An 18,191-nucleotide genomic window follows, 5' to 3' on the forward strand; every position below is an offset into this window, starting at 1 on the left:
AGCTAGCCTCACAACAACTCTGTAACGAGGTGGCCCAATTCTTCACAAATAAAATAAATAAGATCCATGACGATATCTCAAATTCCAATCTATCCATTATTGGAGATACATCAGCAGTTCTGGAAAAGGAACTAGAGAGGGGAACTATGTCGTTATCTTCCTTCTCTCCTATCTCCTTGATTGATACTGAGGGTTATCTTGGCCAGATAAAAAGCGGCAGTCCCTCAGACATAATCCCTGCTAGAATTATCTCGAAAGTAGGGAAAAGTCTGAGTCCGCAAATTCAAAATCGTATCAACCTCTCTTTGACTGAGGGACAAGTCCCTGGGGAATGGAAAAAAGCGCTGGTGAGGCCCATTAGAAAAAACTCTTCCATCCCCTGGACTGACTTATCCAACCTAAGGCCCATCTCGCTACTCCCTTTTTTGGGGAAGGTGATAGAGAAACATGTCAATAAACAGATCTCACATTACATTGAACAATTTGGTCTGCTAGATAGTTCTCAGTTTGGCTTTAGACCCAAACACAGCACTGAATCCGCCTTGCTATCTGTGACAGACGATCTTCACATGTATCAGGACCGAGGGTACTCGGCGATCCTGGTACTGTTGGGTTTATCGGCGGCGTTCGATACTATATCTCATAAAATCGTAATCGAACGTCTGGCCACAATTGGGATTGAGAGCTTAGCGTTAACCTGGCTAAAGAGCTTTCTATCTGACCGCACCCAAACTGTCAGCATGGGCCCATTCCGGTCAAAAGAAACTTATATTACCAAGGGGGTGCCACAGGGCTCCTGTCTAAGCCCCACTCTTTTTAACATCTATGTGGCACCCCTGGCCAGCATACTGAGAAACTTCGGGTTTGTCCCCGTCTCCTATGCTGATGATACGCAGCTCTTATTCCCTTTTAAACATCTTACCAACGAAGTGAAGACAGCCTTCTCAGATGGCATGAAAGCTGTTGCGAATTGGATGAAGACCAACTACCTTCAATGCAATGTGAATAAAACAGAAGTAATGCTATTTGGGGAGGTTAAAAATCTGTGGACTCCTGAGTGGTGGCCAAGTGAGCTCGGTCAAGTACCTGAACCCAAGCTGGTTGTAAAAAACCTAGGGGTTCGTCTTGACCGGGAGCTCACCCTTAAACAACATGGTAATTGGGTGATCAGCCAATGTCTTCATGCTATTGGACTATTACGCAAAGTGTTCCCACTATTACCTGATTACACTAGGAAAACCTTGGTACAGGCTTTAGTGCTGAGTCGCCTGGATTATTGCAATGGGCTCCTATTGTCAGCTAACCAGGGAGTCATAGAAAAACTCCAGGTGATTCAGAACACTGCGGCAAGACTTGTGCTGAATGCCCCCCCAAGAACACCTTCCAAACCACTCCTCGACAGTCTACACTGGCTCCCAATCCATAAGAGGATTACTTTTAAGACATGCTGCCTTATTCACAGAACCATACATGGATCCGGACCCTCCCATTGGAGAGACAAATTCATTCCTTACAATCCTATTCGAATTCTTAGGTCCAGTAACCAACTCTTACTCAAAGTACCCACCATTAAGAGGAGCAGACAGGGCGGGAAAGCCCTATCAGTGGTAGGCCCAACACTATGGAACAAACTACCGTTTGAGCTCAGGCAATGCTCAGAATTCCTGGTCTTTAGGAAAAAGCTTAAAACGTTTTTGTTCTAGTAACTATCAATCATTTTAGGAGTATATGGCCAAGTTGAGCTGAATTGTATCATTCGCCTCCTGTAGCGGTAAAGATCTTTTCCTTCTATGCGCAGAGATACTCTCCAAGAGTCGATTCTAGCGCGATACAAATCCATAAATAAATAAAATAAATAAATACCCTAATGTGCCAACATGCACCACCCACACATTAGTTGTACATGCAAGTGAACATGTAGGAGTATGTCACTAGACCCACAGCACATCTCTTGCCACTGACTCAGCACAGGTGTCCGGATAAAGGGGTGGGCAGAGACTCATTTCACATGCTTGGGATGCATGCCAGCAACACACACTATGATGTACTCATGTCCTGATGGGCAAGGCCACAATGGGGTGCATGGTGCACACTTGAACACAACGCAGGCTCACTCATAGCAAGTTCAATGCCATGGCACTGGGATGCCCTGAAAGTCAGTCAACACTGTCTCCTGTCACAGGGGCAGGGCATCCAGACTACAACAATATGCACTGGCTCACAATCCTAGCTCAGGGGCAAATCTGACTCTGCAGATGACCGGCGCACTTGCCCATTCCATGCAAACAACATATCCAGAAGACCCCATATCATGAAAATCAGACATATGAGTCTCAGCAAACACAAATCCATGTACATTAACACATCACAGTCTGCCATGCATATAAGCCAGCTGCATGAGGGACAGAGTTGCGTACACCATTGTGTGCTGTCAGATGATCACACACCTATATGTCACACAGGTCTTGTCTCCCACAGTCACATTGCAGATGTCATGCTGACCCTCTGAATCATGAACACCCCAGTTGTACATAGCAACAAGCCACACCCTAATAACACAGAGGCACACACCTGAGGGCACATGTCACGAAGCACAACTTGCAATTTCACACACAGGAGTGGGATTATAGAGTGTTTCTGAATGCCCTTGAGGGGGCAGGACTGGGCAGTACTAAGTGAACCAGTGTTTTGCCCCGGACAGTAGTCAGGTGGCTAAGCAATTGTGGCATACTTGCTATACCTACTCCTGATGCCCTAAAATTGGAGTACCCTGCTGCATGGTTTTGTATTGAATACCCCAGACACATGTTGCGAGTCACACCACCAATTAGTACACATCTCAAGGGCACACACAGTTCACATGTCAGATCTCAGGCATTGTGTAAACAATTGACCCACCTATGAAACACACAACAGAGTCACGGGAACTGATGCTGACTGGTACCTGATACATATCTGACTGACTGCAGGGACAAGGTGCCCTAGTGACACAAGCAAAAGACTGTAGGGGCCACACCTGTGGAACAGATGAGGAGGGTGCATCACACAGATGAGGGACCTGATTTTGGGACTACAAGACCTACGTAATGTGGAAGTGTGACACGGACAAAAGACTGCTATTTGCATGTCAGACATAGTACACAGATCAGGCATGGACTTACCCCCTTCCTGCTGCTGTCTGGCCTTCAGCTGCCTATCCAGGTCCGGGAAGACCACCGCCAGTATCCGGAGCATGTGGGGAGTCAGGGTTCGTCGTCCGCCCCTCCTGCGTGGAGGTGACAGCTTCAGCTGACTCTAGCTAGCCTCAGGGTCCAGCCCCGAAGGTCCTGCCACCTCTTCTGGCATTTGCGGATGCGGCGCTTGTAGACCCCCACAGAACGAACAGCCCGGGCATTGGTCAGCCAGATCTTCTGCTTCTGGTGGGCATCAACCTGTGAGGAGGACAAAGTGCATTAACACACATGCCCCAGATTTGTGCAGCACACAATTAGATATACATGTCATCATCACAAAGGGAAATTAATTACACAGGTAGTGCAACCCTGGGGAATGAAAACTCACATGCATATCTGACATGTTAACAATGCCTGGATAGTTTAAGCTGGCAAAAAAGGCACTTTAGCAGCAGGAAAAATATTCAGTACATGTACCTACACACTTTGGGGGATGAAAGTAGTCAGTGAGAATGCTTGCCACTGCTGTACACACTGCTAGTACTGCTAGTCAGACAACATGCATAATTAGGAAGGCAGAGGACAACACACTCACCTGCTCCCCTCGTGTCCCATAGAGCTTTCTGTACTCTGGAAGGAGCCCGTCCAGCAGGGCCTGGTTCTCCTCCTCAGTGAAGGCTGTGGCCCTCTCCAGTGTACGTGACATAGCAGGAGCCAGAGGATGCATAGACAGCAGCAGTGGTAGCAGGGATGTGGTCCAGTAGCATGTAGTGCAGGCAAGTGAGCTCCCTGGGGTCCAGCTAGCCTTATATCTGTGCTGCAAAGGCAGACTCTGTGCCATGTGTCCAAAGTGATAGGCCCAACACGGTTGCATTCTATGAATCTGGCCAATCCATTCAAAAGTACGACTCGTACATGCCTTCCGCATCGTTCAAATCTTCACCTTCATGGAACACTTGAAATTGCAACATTGTTGTAGGCATCCAACTGAATTTCCAGTGCACTACTAGTACAAGTTTTGAATCCGCATCCGTCTCCATGACAGTCCTGAGCCAATGGGTGCGCCCGGCTCGTTCAACTGACTGTACAATGCGTATTTTGAATGTACACATGCACCCGTCTCCATACGATTCAATGGCCAAGGCGTATGGCTGTGTCGGACCATGCCTGTCCGACGCGTATGCATGATAATCACCTGCGTCGGACCTCATTGGATTCAATGACAAGGCGTACACACGGCTCGGACATGACCCGTGCAATGCGTACGCATTGTCACCCGCGTCGGACCTCATTGGATTCAATGACAAGGCGTACGCACGGCTCGGACATGACCCGTGCAATGCGTATGCATTGTCACCCGCGTCGGACCTCATTGGATTCAATGACAAGGCGTACGCATGGCTCGGACATGACCCGTGCAATGCGTACGCATTGTCACCCGCGTCGGACCTCATTGGATTCGATGACAAGGCGTACGCACGGCTCGGACATGACCCGTGCAATGCGTACGCATTGTCACCCACGTCTGACCGCATTAGTGTGACTATTAGACGGATGCAACACACATATACTGGCCATGGACACCTGCACACACCTACCACACTATAGCATTGGCCACACAGTGTCCCGTGGCATGTGAGGCTGCATTCCCTGGGTGTTTGAGGGGGCTACAGCAGTTTTTTTGTCTGGCACTTTGTGCAGCCACTCCCAGGCTGTTCTCTTGTACATGGGGGGGAGAGTCATTTGTGTGTTGTGCACATTAGCACTGTGATGTGCAGTTAGACAGTAATTGGCATGAGTGAAGGCCACAGTGTCAGGTTGGATATGTTTGGGGCATGTCACATACACCCTGAGTCCTGGGGGTGATGGCATGTACGTCACAGTGAGACCTGTAGCCCCAATACTGATGTGCACCCACAGTCTGTGTGCATGTTGTGTCGCAGATGTGTCTGATCACATGTTACCAATGGGTGACAGTCTCCACATCCATGTGGTATATGCATCAACCTTGATGGGGTGTGTGTCTGAGAGACGTACATGTAGGGCCGCCATGAACAACAGTGGCCACTACCTGTGGGACTTACGCTTGCCTTGTGGTGTGTACGTGCTACGCCATGTCCATTGCTGTATTGATGTGGCAATACAGGGAGCCTGGGTTTCTGCATGGCAAAGATCTGTGATGCCTGGGAGACATGAGTCCTCATTAGTCACTGGGGTGGGTTTTTTGAACGTTGCAGCAGCACATAGGTTGGGTGACACAGCCAGATGATTAGCCCATTGCACTACATGGCACTCATGTGGACATGTGGAATTGAGATGTGAGGTGGTGGTCTTGTAGGTGACATATGTGTCCATGCCCAACAGCACACACCTCAGTGCATTGTGTAATGTCATGAACTAGCATGTGATAGTGATCGTGGTCATGGCCACATGGGGGGATGTACTGACAATCTTCCTTTGTGCATCTCTGTACTGCAGGGCACCAGCTGTCCATCGTCCGTTCCCAGACCTTGAAACCATGCAGGAACGCGACAGCATCAGACGGTACCGCTTCACCAGGCCACTGATTGAGGAGTTGGCAGAGCAGTTGGCGCCTACAGCACTGACCCCAGAGGTGAAAGTGATGGCAGCCCTGCACTTCTTTGCTACTGGTACCTTCTAGTACACTGTGGTTACTGCTGGTGGTATGACGCAAACGATGTTTAGTCGGGTGCTACGCGATGTCTTGGAGGGGATGTTGCAATTCCTCGCCCTGTATATCAAGTTCCCGAGCAAAGATGAACTCCCTAAAATTAAGGATGCCTTTTATACACTGGGAAGGATGACGAACGTCATTGGATCCATTGATGGGACACATATTGCTCTGATACCACCACAGACACATGAGCAGGCATACCGTAACAGGAAGCACTACCATTCGATCAATGCTCTGGTGGTCTGTCTTGCTGACATGTTGATCACACATGTGTGTGCACGGTTCCCTGGTTCGGCGCACGATGCGTACATTATGAGGAGTAGTCACATTGCAACGCTGATGTCACAGATGCCAGCTCAGCGTGCATGGCTTGTCGGTGTGTACTGACTGTTTCTCATTGTGTGTGTTTGTCAGTGGTGTATTCCGCACTCCAACAAAACTCATCTACTTGTTCATTTTTGTGTGTGTAGGTGTCTCCGGATACTCCATCATGCCGTGGTTGCTGACACCCCTCAGGATCCCTGTGACACCAGCCGAGCTGCGCTACAATAAGTCACATGGTCGGAGCAGGAGGGTGATTGAGCAGACATTCTGCCTCCTGAAAAGCCGCTTTCACTTGCTGAACAAGACCGGAGGGGCCCTCCCATATGAGCCTGCAAAGGTGTGCAAAATAATACTGGTCTGCTGCATGCTACACAACATGGCGGTGCAGAAGGAGGTGCCTCTCATCCAGGATGAGGATGACGACAACCAACGTCCGGCACCTCTGGAGGATCCCGGCCTGGGCCAAGATGCCAATGATGATGAGGATGATGGTGACGTCCGCTCCCAGCTCATCAACAACTTCTTCACCTGAATGTGAGTTTCCAAGGTTGTTATGTGAATGTATGGAGGTAGCCAGGAATGTGTTGAGCCAGCTCTGTTGCTGTCTGAGTGTGTCTGTGTGCCACTTGACTGGATGCGTGCAGTGATGTGTCCATTCAGCGGGTGTGTACTCCACAATAGGGTAGTACTGCTAACTAGTGTTTGTGTAGGTGTTTTGCAACATGTTTTGTGCATGTGTATTGCATTTCTCTCCTGTTCGTCTGTGCTTTTGACTGTATCTTGTCTGTCCTTCCCAGGGTCCTTTGCCTGTTGTGTGGTCAATACTGACCCCCAACACCCAGAAGCCAACACCAGTGCGGAAGTTGACAATTCCCATCTACTGATGTACCACACATCCCTGGACTTCCATTCTCCAACACATTGTGAGCATGTGTCCACTGTTACATAGAATTACCGTGCAACTATTGTAGAATAAACGTGTTGCTGATGTGTAATGAACCTGTGCTACGCTTTGTTACGTGCGTTGTCTGTCTTCCCACATCTGAGTGACATCTGCTTACCTCACCTCTGGACTTGTTACCACTGACTGTGCTTGGTGTTGTGTCTGTGCATGCCAATGTGTTTCAGGTCAACATCATTGTGTGTGATGAATAACATGGCCATGGTGAGTATGCTTTGTGTTGCCATAGTGGTGTGTCTCCCTCACATGTGTCACATCCCCATGACTGACATTATGTTGGTCACATTGTTGCAGTATTTGGCAAGCACTGTGTTGTGTAGCAGATCGACTTCACCCTGAACATGACAAGTTTGAATCAAAACAGAGGCAAGTATGGTGTACTAGTGAGTTTATTTACAAACATATGTGAGTGAGGTGCACAGGATGGTGGGTGCTGTACAGTGGTTTGGGAATCCAAAGTTCACATTGGAGTTGGAAGTGCTGGTAGATGAAATGTCCAGAGTAAAGTCCACAGTCGTCTGCTACATTGGCCCAACATGAACCCTCCATGTCATGTGGGCGAGTTGTGTGCGATTGGACAACGTGAACGGGTTGCGCACAAAAAACATTGTCCAGAACAGGTTTAGAGGCCCTGGGGGATGTGCTGGGACATCTTCCTCTCACATGTCCTTCGGATGACCCCTCTTCTTCTGGGGGGGGATCCTCATGTGCAGGCCTCTGCGGTGCAGGGGACTCTCTGCCAGAGTCCTCCTTCCTCCCTGTGGCTCTGGCAGATGGTGTTGCGACAGATGTTGTGTGCACACAGGGGGGTGGGGACAGGTTGGTGTTGATCTGGTGGAGGCATTGTAGTATGTCCCGATGCACCGCAGTAAGGGCATCCCACTTTGCCTTCATGCGGGCATGGTGGGCGACCTGCTCCTGTTGCATGTCCTTGAGGATCCCCACTACCTGGCCAAATCCTCCAGTGCTATCCTGGTATGCATCTATGATGCGTGCCAGTTGGGGGTCATCATGCAGTCCAGACCCCTCTGCAAGGCGTGCCCTGTGCCTCCCACCCCTCTCCACACGGGCAGGACCAGCGGCGGTACGTACAGGTGACCCTGGGACCCCTTGGGTGGTGTTGCTGGTGGTGTTGGCTGTAGTTTCCGGGGGGTCCTGTGTCCCTGTGCTGTGGGTGTTGATTGTCCTTGGTCTGTCCGTGTTGGCGGGGGTGCCCTGTCTGTGTCCAGATGGTGGAGGCATGGGTACAGGGGGGGTAGATGTTGCTGCTGCTGGTGCTGCATGATGTCTCACACCGGAGGGGCCAGGTTGGTCGTCGTCATCCGAAGAGGACAGTGAGAGAGTCAGACCAGAGAGCTCAGTGTCCAACAGAGTCTGAGACTGGGTATCCTCTTCATTTGTCACTGGGTGCCCAGCACGACCTGTGTTTGGAAGAGGCACACAATGTGATTTATGTTTCTACATGCATCGTTGGTTCACAAACATGACATTTTCTACTTTTCAAACAGATGCCTGCCTGTACACTGCTTTGTCCCAGCTTGTCACAGACAGAGTTTGATCTTGTTGTTGACCATTTGCCAGCATGGCCTTGTGCTCCCCACAACAGAGCCCAGTGTCAGACATCTTGGCAGTCCCTTCCCACTCCCTGTGAGGCAAGTATGTTTCAGGTTGATCTTGCTGGGCCATGTGGGTGGGTGTAGGTTGTCTGTGACTGCGAGTCCCATCATACTCTTGGCTACACCCTCCTTCCCAGCATGCCCATGCTTCCTCCCTCTTGACTCTGCTTTCCTGTGAGGGGGTGTGACAGCAATGGCAAGATGGCTGACTGTGAAATCCTGGTGTTTGTTTGGCTAGCAGTCCCAGCATGGCCTTGTGCTCCCCACAACAGAGCCCAATGTCAGACATCTTGGCAGTCCCTTCCCACTCCCTGTGAGGTGAGTATGTTTCAGGTTGATCTTGCTGGGCCATGTGGGTGGGTGTAGGTTGTCTGTGACTGCGAGTCCCATCATACCCTTGGCTACAACCCCCTTCCCAGCATGCCCATGCTTCCTCTCTCTTGACTCTGCTTCCCTGTGAGGGGGTGTGACAGCAATGACAAGATGGCTGACTGTGAAATCCTGGTGTTTGTTTGGCTACAAGTCCCAAGTGAGCCCCTGTGCTTCACACAGCAGCGCTCAGTACGGTGTACCTTTTGCTGATATTTCAAAGAGGTGTGTGTCAATGCATTGTACCCGGTGAGTTGTGTGGAGTTTGTGTTGGGGGGAGTGTCTCCCCATGCTGATTAGTATGGTCAGGGCTGTCAGTCCTCCTTCCCATCATGACACGTGCTTCCATAGTAGGGCGTGCAAATTGTCTTTCAGGATGTCAGTCAGTGGTGTCCTGCTTCTGATTTGCGCACATGCCCTAGCAGGGCCTTGTGCTCCCCACAGCAGGACCCAGTGTCAGCCATCTTGTCAGTCATTTTCCACTCCCTGTGATGTGGGCATGTTTCAGAGAGGTCTTGATGGGCTAATCAGGAGGGGAGCATTATCTGTGACCACAAACACCATCATGCTTTTGGATACACTCACTTCACCTGCATCCCCACTATTCCTTCCTGACAGTCAGCTGCACTGTGAGGTGGTGTGTTTGTGGTGTCAAACTGTCTGGCTGGGTGTATTTGGCTTAGTGCCACTGGCTTGCTGTATTCGTTTGTAAGTTGGTGCATGTCATGACACAGTCCCCAGTCACTATGAGATGGCAGGTATTGTGTTTGTGTGACTGGCATACACATCTTGGGTTGATTATCTACTGGTTATTGTAGCTTTGCTTGGGGTGCATGGTTTCACTGCCCCCTTGCCACACAATCTTGGGTATGTTGTTTGTGTACTCACCAGTCTCTGGGATATCTGTTAGGCCATGGACGCTCTCTGGTGGTAGGATGTCCTGCACCTTCTCCTCCCAGGTCCTGAAGTAGACTGGTTTGGCAGGAGGGCCACCGCCGGTGCGCTGACTTAAGGCGTGATCTTTTTCGATGAGTTTCTTGACCCTCCTGCGCACATCATACCACCTGTTCTAGATATCGTCCTTTGTGCGCAACGTTGGTGCTTGTGCGTTCACCTTGTCCACAATACTCGCCCACATCTTGGTTTTCTGTGAAATGGGGGTCCTTTGTACCAATGTACCAAACAAATGTGGCTCTACTCTGATGATCTCGTCTACCAGCACTTCTAACTCACTATCTGTGAACTTTGGATTCTTCTTTGGAGGCATAGTGATGGATGGTGGTGGTGGGAATGTGTGTGTGAGAGTGCAAGTGATGGTGGTTTGGTGTTGGTTTTGCTGTGTGTATGTGTGTGTGCTTTTGTATGAGGTGCTGATGGTGTGTGAGTTGTGTGATGTGTGAGTTGTGAGTGTGTCTGTGGTTTCTGTGTACTGGTGTTTGCTGCTGGCTGTGTCTCCTGTTTGCAAGGGATGATGGTAGTGATTGTAGTCCTTTATATAGTTGTAGTTGTGGGTGTGTCTTTGTCCAATTACTTTTTTAGGGTATTTATTGGCTTAGTCATTGCTTGTTTGGTCCTTTTTTTGTGCTTTTTCCTTTGTGTTTTGTAGGCATGAAGGAGACGTTCATGTGACGGAAACGGACGCTGCTGTTGTCTCGTGTGGGCTTCTCCGCCTCGTTCACGCTGCCTGTCTTCTGTGTTTGGTAGGCGTCGTTCGCGGCGGTCTCTATTGCTTGTGTGCCGGGTTGTACGGCGCTGGTCCGTGTCGGTCGGTATTCGGTCCGGGGCCGTGTCGGCGGTTCGTTTTGCGGCCGGAATCGGAATCGACCCCTTAATAGCTCACTGTTCTAGGTTACAATTTTAACTTTTTAACTGCAAGTAACAATAGGGTCTCTCTGACAAAAGCAGGAACCCACTGACCTATTTACATTATGTGCACTTTGTTATCTGCATGGTACATGTTCTTAGCAGCAGTCATATTAACCCTCTGTGCTTCCTTTCCATGAGTCAAAACGTCCACTAGACAAAACACCATCTCTCTGTACTAAAAACATTAATCACTGGAGTTATCATGACATTTTTATTGTTGCCGAAAATTGTTGGAGGTCAGGAAGGAAGAAGAAAGTGCTTTTAAAACCATATTATACTTGCAAACACGACGCTCCCACCTGAAGTCAGTGCCAGCTTCGGTCCGTGCAGGTAACAGAGGTGGGGCAGGGTAAGGGGGGATTTCGAGGGACGATGCAGAGGGAAAATTAATTATTTATTTAATTTCCCCTCGGCATTGTCCCTCAAAATCCCCCCTTACCCGGCCACTCTGCTTCACCGCTGTTACTTGCATGGACCGCGGCTGGTCAGCGCCTGGTGCGATCGCACTGCCCTAGAGCCACCCTGCTCAAGGTTCCTGTGAACTCAATGACAGAGTCACTGTCACTCTATGGTGTGCTGTTTCATAGGCCTGCCTGCAAGACTGGAGGTGAACTTCACAATGAATTGTGGCGAACAGACCTTCAAGGTTAACCCACACTTGCCACTGCTAGGGTCCACCTCCTGGTGCAAAGACACCAGGGCTTTTAAGAACTTGCGGGTCTTCTAAGGTCTTAAATGGGAATGTGCTCCCTCAGGAGAGTGGTCTGTGGGACTGGTCAGGAAGTCTGCACATGGTTCCCCAGTTCCAAATTCAGCAGCTTTGACCATAGTGCCACATCCTCTCCCCCACTGAACAACATACTACCCCACTGAGAGAAACTTGCACTGCACTGACCCGCTATAAACACCTGGATGTGACTAAATTCAAATTAAGCACTAGACAAGAGCAATATGCTGCCCAAAAATAATTAACAACATCCTAGAAAAGCAAACACTCCTAGGGAATGCAAGATTAAGCAAAGCATGTGAAATGTAAGCAGGAACAACATGGTTACCTTTTTGTTTTTACACTCATTATTCAGAAATTAGCAAGTGCTTTTGCCTGAAAAGTTAAGGCCATGACTAGAGGGACCAAAAGGGACCGGTTTCAATGCCCATTCCTCATATCCTTTCAAAACGTAAGCAGTATGGTTTAAAAAAAACACATCGTGAACACAGAGCCGTGGTACACATTTTGTTTTCCAATTCACCCATCAAGCAGGTATTTCAGTACCTCCAGGAATAATGCACTTTCCCACTCAGGGAAAAAAATGTTGTTCAAAGAGAGACGAGAAAATAAAAGTAGCGCTTCACTGGCAAACACTGCAAAGTGGCGCTAATGTTTTTAGGTGTGAATAAATCAATCTGGCTACCTTGCAATCACTCTGTCTTACTTTAGTTAGTTATTTGTCATATTGTGAATGTTTTATTTCTCTTCACCCCTAGGCTGCACTTAGAAATTTAAACAATTTCATAAAAAGATGATGTTTCCAGCAAAAGTATTTTCAGGTCTCGCCTTGGCAGCGCATGCGCTGCATGCGCTGTCTCAGCCAGACCTAAAGTAATCTGTATGTTGGCTGAAACGTCCTCTAATTTGTTTTTCCGCTTGTGATTGGTTTACTTGAGCCATTGCTGTTGTTTTTGTGCTTTCTGTTGGCTGTTGATCGTATAGTTACTTCCGTGTAGTCCCAAAACACTTTCTGGAGGAGTTTGTAGGTTTACAGGCCCAAAAGGTGTCGACCATTGTTCTAAGAGGGTTGGTGTATCTGTCCTTCCTCATGCTGGCATACCAAGGGCATTACGGGCTGCACAGTAAGTGACTGACAGCTGCGCTTTTTCTGCCAGGCGTTGAGGTCACCCCAATTGTGCCCAGCAGCTGACATGCCAATCAAGCTCAAAAAAGCCTTAACGTTTATGAGTGATATCATGAGCCTGCAGCTTAAAGGCGTCTCCAGTGAGAGGTTGTTATAAAAGAGCGGGTGCGAGCTCGAATAGTTTGCATCCCAGATATGAGTGAGCGCGCGCAGCTCCCAAAGGGATGGTGGTTAGTTATGAACGTGTACACAATCGCAGTCATAGCTGCGCTCTTTCCTGCAGACATATGCTAGATTTGAATGACATCGGACTGTTATTTTATTTTTGGGTTGCATTTAACCAAGCCATCATGATTCATCTGTGCTGTCATTTCAGCTCCATTGTGCTTGGAAGTTGGAACATCTATGGGACGTCAAAACATGGGCTCCTGCGATAATGAGTTGTGGAAAGGGGGAGGGGGCGCACCAAGGATGCTGAGGTACTACTGTGCGCACAGAGGATGCTGTCTGTGTGCACACACGCGTCCGGAGCTGAGGACAGGGGTGTGCACTATGGTGTGCACCGGCACGCTGAGGATGCTGTGATAGTGTGCCCATGCAAGATGCTGTCTGTGTGCACACACCTGCTCAGGAGCTGAGCACACTAGGTTGCACACAGGCGGGCAGGAGATGCTGTGATTTTATGAACACCTGAGGATGCTGTATGTGTGCACACATCCGTCCAGGAGCTGAGAACACGGGTGTGTACTAGGGAGCGTGCAGAGGATTCTGTGAAAGTGTGCACACGGAGAATGATGTCTGTGTGCACACACCCACAGAGGAGCTGAACATACTAGTGTGCACACAGGCGCACAGGGGATGCTGTGATTGTATGAACACGGAGGATAGTCAATGTGCACACGTGGGGCTCATGCAAAGATACTGTGTGCGCCTTTAGGAACGCTAGTTCTGTACTACAGCAACCTGGCAGTTTGTACACGAAAAGATGTATATGCACACATTGATGTACTGGAGTTGTGTGCTCTCCAAGGACTATCACTGTCTACTCTGTGTCTGTTTGCACAGAAGATACTCGTTTTAAACACATGCGATGCTGGTACGCACACGTGGGTGAGGCTATTGTATTTGTTATGGGACATATGGTGCTTCACGTTTACACACAACAGTGTGCTATGACTGTGTACGTATGGGTGGCGGTGCCTGGATGCACGCTCAAGAAATTCTGTGCACATAGATGTTGTTGCATGTGTCTCTGGAGACTTGCTTAAGATCTGCTTGTGTGCATAACTGAGTTGACATGTTTGAACACAGCAGTCACTCTGCGTGTGCAAAAAGTGGTGCACGTGTCCACCGCGGTATTGCCAGCTGGTAATTGAGGTGCACTTGTTGCCTGAGTACAGATGAAAGGGATGGGACCTATGTGCACATAGACGTATTTCTCTTTGTATAACTTTGATGACTGGAGGTAGAGGTTTGCGGATGTGTGCACATCGATCTCTGTGAATGTTTGTGCACAGAGGACAGGTGGGAGCACAGCCGATGCTGATTGTGTACACACTGAGTTAACTGTGTTGTGTGCAGGTGGGAGACCGGTTCCCTTAATCTACATATGTGGGTGCGGCTATGTTTGCTTTAGTGCAGACAATAGATCCACCCGCTTCTAGGCGCTGTTCAAAGGCACTATGAGGACAAAAAAGCAGATAATATCCAAGCAGATCGAATTGATTGCCTCTTGGTCCACTAGGGTGGGGCGGGGGATGCTTGAACCCAAGAATGTAATGCCTGCGCACATGGAAGGGGCCGGTGTACACACACACATGTGCATACACAATGCTGCCCCGGGTCGGTTTGATAACTTTCTATGTGCACACAGGAAAGGAAATGCCTATTCGTACTTGCCTGTTTTCTAACAAACAGCCTGGCACCTGCAAGCCCTGGGAAGGCTGCATGCTCCATGCATACCCCTGGGAGGCTGTCTGCTCTCTGCACACCCCGGGGAGGCTGCCTGCTTCATGCACACCCCGGGGAGGCTGCCTGCTCTATGCACACCCCGGGGAGGCTGCCTGCTCTATTCACACCCCAGGGAGGCTGCCTGATCCATGCACACCTTGGGGAGGCTGCCTGTTCCACGGAGTGAGATAACGAGTTGTGGAAAGGGGGAGGGGCGCACCAAAATAATTTTCTAGGGCCTAATAGATTTGTAAAACAATCTACTGATCACAGAGAGCAGAGAGACATACCTCAAGCACAATGCTTTCCGGCAGGTGGTATACCTCAAAGTCAATGCTTAATTTAGGGTTGGACAGGGACAGAAAATACACGCCAAAATAAAAGAGTCACCATTCGAGAACTAGAAGCAACAAGCATTTTTTCACGTAACAATATGTCTCCCTATTGTGAGAGTTTAAGCTATTGACATTGTAAATGACAATGCCTTTTATTTACCTGTTTTAAGAACAACACATATATAAAAGGCTTTGTCATTTACAATACCAATAGCTCAAACTCTCGTAAATGCGAGACCTATTACATTGTCCTTTTCCTTCTCTGCCCGTTCCGCCCGTCCCCAAAAGCCGAGCCCTAACTATCGGCCTTGGCGATTTCTGCCGTCCAGAGCCATGTTTAAAATAAGAAAGTAGGGGGATGGACTCTATGCCCTGCCGATCCCATCCCTTTCGACCACTGCATTAGTTACACTTCGATCTTTGGGAGAGTCGCTCAAAGATATGGCGCACAATAAACATCGTGATCTGAGATTAAAAGCCTTAAAAAGCGGCTCAGGGGACAGGAAAATGGAAGCTTTCCATCAGTTGAATTAGATAATGTAGTGCCTTATAGAGATCTGATCAGCATCTGTTCACAGGGTCAATCCCCAGTGAGTCCAAAATGTCTCTCTTCTTTCCTATGCCCATTAAACGATAGCTGTTCAGGTCAACAATTTGTAAGCAGTTCCTGCAGATCAAAGATATCTATGCCCAAGGTAAGAACGAAACCCAATTATCTCAGAAAGCGTGCGTGCGATGAATTAACAATGGGTGGTTTCTGGGTCTGGTCCCAACACCACAGCGCATGCAGGGGGGAATCACGCCCATGGGGACATAATAGAACCTCCGGCAGGCCGGCCGGCTTTAGCACTGGTAGCGCCCTGTGCGACAATGTTTGTTGGCGCCCCCAAAGACCACTGCTGCCACAGATTCCCTCACTACCACCAGTTAACCGTGCCCCTCAAATCTCCATAACCAGTCTCTCAGATTCATTTACTTTTGTAGCGCTATTCATACCAGTGTGGGGTGTCAGAACATTTTACATCATACACACATTTAACAGAGACAATCATACCTTTAAATCAGTGTATAGGAAAGGTTATATAGGACAGAGGATTACAAGATATAGGAGTCACATGTCGTCCATACTGCTAGGCAGTAGGGTTTAAGAGTCCTTGGTCTGGAAAAGCACAAATACAGAATTTAAACATAACACTAATAGTAATTGGTTCTCTTTAATAATAATTATTTCTACCCAAATGAACCCTTTTTGCAAGATTAGGTTAAGGAAAGACTGAGGGAAAAACATGTAGGTCTAATATAAACCTTGCAGTTTTCATGCAGACCCTTGATGACAGTTAATAGCTCAATGTTCTATATTAGGATTTTAATTTGTAAACTGCAAGTAACAAAAAGATCTCTCTGACAATAGCAGTAACCCATTGACCTATTAACATTATATGCACTTCGTGATCTGCATGGCACATTTTTTAGCAGCAGGCATATTAACCCTCTGAGCTACCTTAAGAGGAGTCAAACTTCCAATAGACAAAACTCAGTCTCTCTCCAGGAAGAACATTAATCACTGGAGTAATCTTGACATTTTTATTGATGTCTTCAAATTGCAATTGCTGGAGGCTAGGAACACAGCAGCAGGTGGTTTTCAAGCCATAATATATTTGCAAAGGTGGCACCGATCGCACCGCCCTAGACCCGGCCCTGCGCCTTACCGCCTGCGCGCTGGTGGGTTCTGCAATCTCGGATTCGGCTTCTTAACCCTGATCAGCTTGTATCCCTCTTCAGAACCGTCTCCCTGAAGACAAGTGTCCTCCTGTCCTGCCAGGCTCTATTTATCACCAGTCTAGAGCTGCTGCCCCTAGCAAAAGGCAGACAGAGTGCACTGCCCGGAACAGTAGGGCGAGGTGTGCCTGATAAACCCCACGTACTGGTTGGTGATTGTTTTCGGGGAAATCACATAAAACCGAAGCTGTCCGACAGGTTTCAAAGAAGCCAAGTGTCAATTGTTTGGAATTCCGCCATGTGAGACGTAGGTTGGCAGACACGCTGAGAAACACTTGACATTTTGGGTAAGAATGCGAGACTACATAGATGACACATTCTTTCACTGGGCCCGCGTGTCAGTCGAGTCCCAGTCTGATCTAATGATGGGCCATCAGTCACTATGGCGGGTTTCGTTAAGACCGAAGTCATGAAAAATGTTATTTGTACCCTTATCCTGTTTCTGTTCCCCCGGCTGTCTTCTCACGCAGTGATAAACATTTGCTGTGGGGTTTTTCCCTTGTCATATCTTTTCATTATTTTCCTGGCTAACAGTTTCCGCCTTCAGTTATGAACATTTTCTGAACAGAGTAGTGCATCTCTTAAAGCAGTAGCATAGTTGATCATATATGTGCACAGATTTACTATCTGTTTGCGCGGGCACCAGAGCAAGTACTGTGTTGCTTCCCAACGCAAACAGCTGCGCCTAACACCTTCTGTGTGCAAAAATGATACCTTTGTGCACCAAAGCACCTGGGACCAGATGTACAACTATTTGCGACTCGCTAAACTGAACGTACAAACTGTTTGCGATTCCCAATGGGGTCGCAAATTGCACGCCTCATAATTATTATGAGGCAAGCGCAATTTGCGACCCCATTGGGAATGGCTAGCACTCCGAGGGATGGTGCCCTGCTGGGATCAGCAGACCACCATGTCTGTTACTGCTTTTTCAAAAAAGCAGCCTTTAAAAAAAATGCAGCCAGTTTTCCTTTGAGGAAAACAGGATGCATTTAAAAAAAAAAAAAAATGAAACCTTTCAGTTTCATTTTTTAAGGGTAGGCAGTGGTCCCTAGGACCACTACCTGCTCTTAAATTTTTTTTTCGCACTCATTCACAAAGGGGATGGGGTCCCCTAGCGACCCCTTCCCGTTTGCGAGTGGTTTAGCACCTACTTGAAATGGGTGGTAAACTGCGATTGTTTTGTGACCGCAAATGCAGTCGCAAAACAATTATACATTGGTGTTGGACTAACTATTAGGATGGGATGCCATTGGCACGCCCCTTCATA

The 18,191-nt window shown here is 48.4% G+C and overlaps 1 protein-coding gene across 2 annotated transcripts in view; it reads right to left on the reverse strand.

Annotated features, from left to right (window-relative positions):
• The window catches only part of LOC146830894 (fibrocystin-L-like), a 1,907,335-nt gene extending 1,890,373 nt beyond the window's left edge, over window positions 1–16,962 (reverse strand). For both annotated transcript variants that reach the window (XM_085605084.1, XM_085605082.1), the window contains exon 1: window positions 16,852–16,962. The gene's annotated coding sequence lies outside the window, so the exon portion shown is untranslated. The remainder of the gene's footprint in view (window positions 1–16,851) is intronic.
• Between the last annotated feature and the right edge of the window lie 1,229 nt (window positions 16,963–18,191).

Source organism: Triturus cristatus, chromosome 5_1, assembly GCF_964204655.1.
Source record: "Triturus cristatus chromosome 5_1, aTriCri1.1, whole genome shotgun sequence".
Lineage (NCBI taxonomy): Eukaryota > Metazoa > Chordata > Amphibia > Caudata > Salamandridae > Triturus > Triturus cristatus.